The sequence below is a fragment of the Fukomys damarensis genome, unplaced genomic scaffold (genome assembly GCF_012274545.1).
Source record: "Fukomys damarensis isolate Sample0158 unplaced genomic scaffold, DMR_v1.0_HiC HiC_scaffold_18, whole genome shotgun sequence".
NCBI lineage: Eukaryota > Metazoa > Chordata > Mammalia > Rodentia > Bathyergidae > Fukomys > Fukomys damarensis.
This window is the reverse complement of record NW_022900930.1, coordinates 11,943,001-11,945,916: the sequence shown is the minus strand read 5'-3', so window position 1 is coordinate 11,945,916 and position 2,916 is coordinate 11,943,001. Positions and strand designations below refer to the sequence as shown.

The 2,916-nt window shown below is 33.6% G+C and overlaps 1 pseudogene; it reads left to right on the top strand.

Moving 5' to 3' along the window:
* Positions 1–998: 998 nt before the first annotated feature.
* Positions 999–2,296, top strand: LOC104860984 (annotated as a pseudogene).
* The last annotated feature ends 620 nt before the right edge of the window (positions 2,297–2,916 follow it).

The following is a 2,916-nucleotide window of genomic DNA, read 5'->3' as shown; positions in this document are numbered from 1 at the left end:
TAAATGGCAAATTAACCTCAAATAACATAAAATAAAAGATGTAATAAACAAGGAAGATTAATGAAATAAGAAGTATACAACAGAGATGAGCAATAAAATCAAAGGTAGTTCATTGAAAAAACATTCCAAAGTAATAGATATTTAGCACAACAGATAAGAAAATGTGAGAAGGTACAAGTTACAAATAATGGAAAAAAAAGAGGCATCAATGTATATTTTCAAAATGTTTAAAAGTTGATATTAACAACATTGTGTCAACAATATTGATAATTTGAACAAAATGCATACATGCATAGACAAATACAATTTAATAAACTAATAGAAAAGTAAATTAAATTTTCAAAACACTTGAATTTGTGATTTAATATCCTCTCACAAGTAGATCATCAGGACTAGCCAACTCCACCAGAAAGTTCATCCAAATATATTGAAGCATAGAATGACTCCAATCTAACAGATCTGTTCATAGAATATGGAACATAAATATTTCCTATCTTTTTCACAAGGTATAACTTTTTTTTACCAAAATCTGACAATGATATTGTGAGAAAGGAAAATTTCAGGATATGTCTATCCTAAGTATAGATGCTAAAATCCTAAATAATGTTATCTAAGGCCAAGAAAATAATTAAACATTTTTATAAATATTAAAGAAATTCTAAAGAAATGAATAAATCATATGCACCCACTGGAAAATTTCAAATTATACTAATAGAAGTTCATCCATGAAAAGGTACATAGATTAACTGAGATGCCAATAAAAATTCCAGAGGGTTAATTGGTGTGCCGATCAACAAACTATTCTGAAATTTTTTTAAAAAAATTCACAGAATAGGTTCAAGCAAGACAGTCTTGAAAAACAAAAACTGGAAGACCAAGGCTTACCATAGTTACCAAGACAAAGTAGTACTGGTGTAAGGAGAGATAGAGTGACAGTAGACTATCATCTCTGAATAGAGAATCCAGAAATAGATGCAACAAATCAAGTTATGTGATTGATGGCACAGGTAACACTGCAGTGCAGTGAGGAAAGAAGACGAATATAAAATATAAAAAGTCAACTCTAGGTCATTTCAGATCTAAGTGTAAAAGTTAAAACACTTATTATTTTGGGTGAGATAACATTTTCATAACCCTGGAGCGAGAACATTTCTCAGCAGAACTCAAAAGGCACTGGTGCTAAGAAAATGGATTTTGAAGTTCCTTAAAGTTAAAAATTGTGTCCACCAAAAGATAGTTTTGTGAAGGCCCTAGAAGACTTGGTACATCTCTTGGGTGGCTAGAGCATCTTCCTGTGCCAAGGCGCCCAAGTAGAAGAAATAAGGAGTTTAGAACCTTGAGAATTTTGAAAAATTAATGCCAGTTCATGGGTTAATTTTTCTTTTCAAGTGGCAACCAGGAGAAGAACCAGCAGGCTCTGTGGTTCAGGACCCCAGACTTGACACAAGAACTTTTGCCAAGCAGATAATTAATAATGCTTGTGCTACTCAAGCCATTGTCAGTGTGCTATTGAACTATACCCATCAAGATGTCCATTTAGAACAGACGTTGTCAGAGTTTAGAGAATTTTCGCAAAGTTTTGATGCAGCTATGAAAGGTTTGGCATTGAGCAGTTCAGATGTGATTTGACAAGGGCACCACAGTTTTGCCAGACAACAAATGTTTGAATTTGATACAAAGACATCAGTCAAAGAAGATACTTTTCACTTTGTCAGTTATGTTCCTGTTAATGGAAGGCTATATGAATTGGATGGATTAGGAGAAGGATCAATTGATTTAGGTGCATGCAATCAAGATGACTGGATTAATGCAGTAAGGCCAGTCATAGAAGAAAGGATACAAAAGTACATGAAGGTGAAATTCGATTTCACTTAATGGCCATTCTGTCTAACAGAAAAAATGATATATGAACAGAAGATAGCAGAGTTACAAAGGCAACTTGCAGAGGAGGAACCTATGGATACAGACCAGGGTAGTAATATGTTAAGTGCTATTCAGTCAGAAGTTGCCAAACACCAGATGCTTATTGAAGAAGTATAAAAATTGAAAAGATACAAGATTGAAAATATCAGAAGGAAGCACAATTATTTGCCTTTCATGACGGAATTATTAAAGACTTTAGCAGAATGCCAGCAAGTTAATAGCACTTGTAGAAAAGGCAAAAGAAAAGCAGAATGCCAAAAAGCTCCGGAAACCAAATGAAGAAGATACTTTGGGATATATACACAGCTCTGCATCTAAACTTATTCTCCTGGAAAGAATTAAGTCTAAGGAACTTAAGCAGTGTCCTCATTGACTCAGTGCACATTTGGCAAAAGTGCCAGTCTGTCTGATCTGTAATGCACGGGTCCATAAGCTTTTTTCCTACCTACATCATATGCCTGTAGTGCATATTAAATAAAAGTGATACTAAGAGTGCTTGCCAAATTTCTGTTAATTGACATTGGAGCTGAGAATGCTTGTTGGTATTCTGGACATTCACAAATGATATTCTCACCTGTTACTATTCTAATTGATCTTTTGCTTTTTTAAACTTCCAATTTATAAAGGTTAGCTCTAAATTAAGTTGGACCTTCTGTTTCTTATCATTAATGGAAAATCAACATTTCTGTCTTTGACATGTTTTGAGATTCTTAAAACTGAATTTTAATCTTATACCAATTATTTTATTTTCATGCAGATCATTTGAAAAGAATAAAACGTACAGGAAGGGTAGGGGAAAGGAAATAAGGGAAAAGAAAAAAATATGAGAGAATGAAAAAATGGAAATGAAGTATTTGTAAATAGGGAAGGGAGGAAGGGGTGAAAGGAGGCAGGGGTAAGGGGAAAAAATGAGAACCAAGACCTGTCAGGTAAAGGTACAAGATCCTAATGATGAATATAACTGTACTGTATACCTAAAATGTACCAATAAAC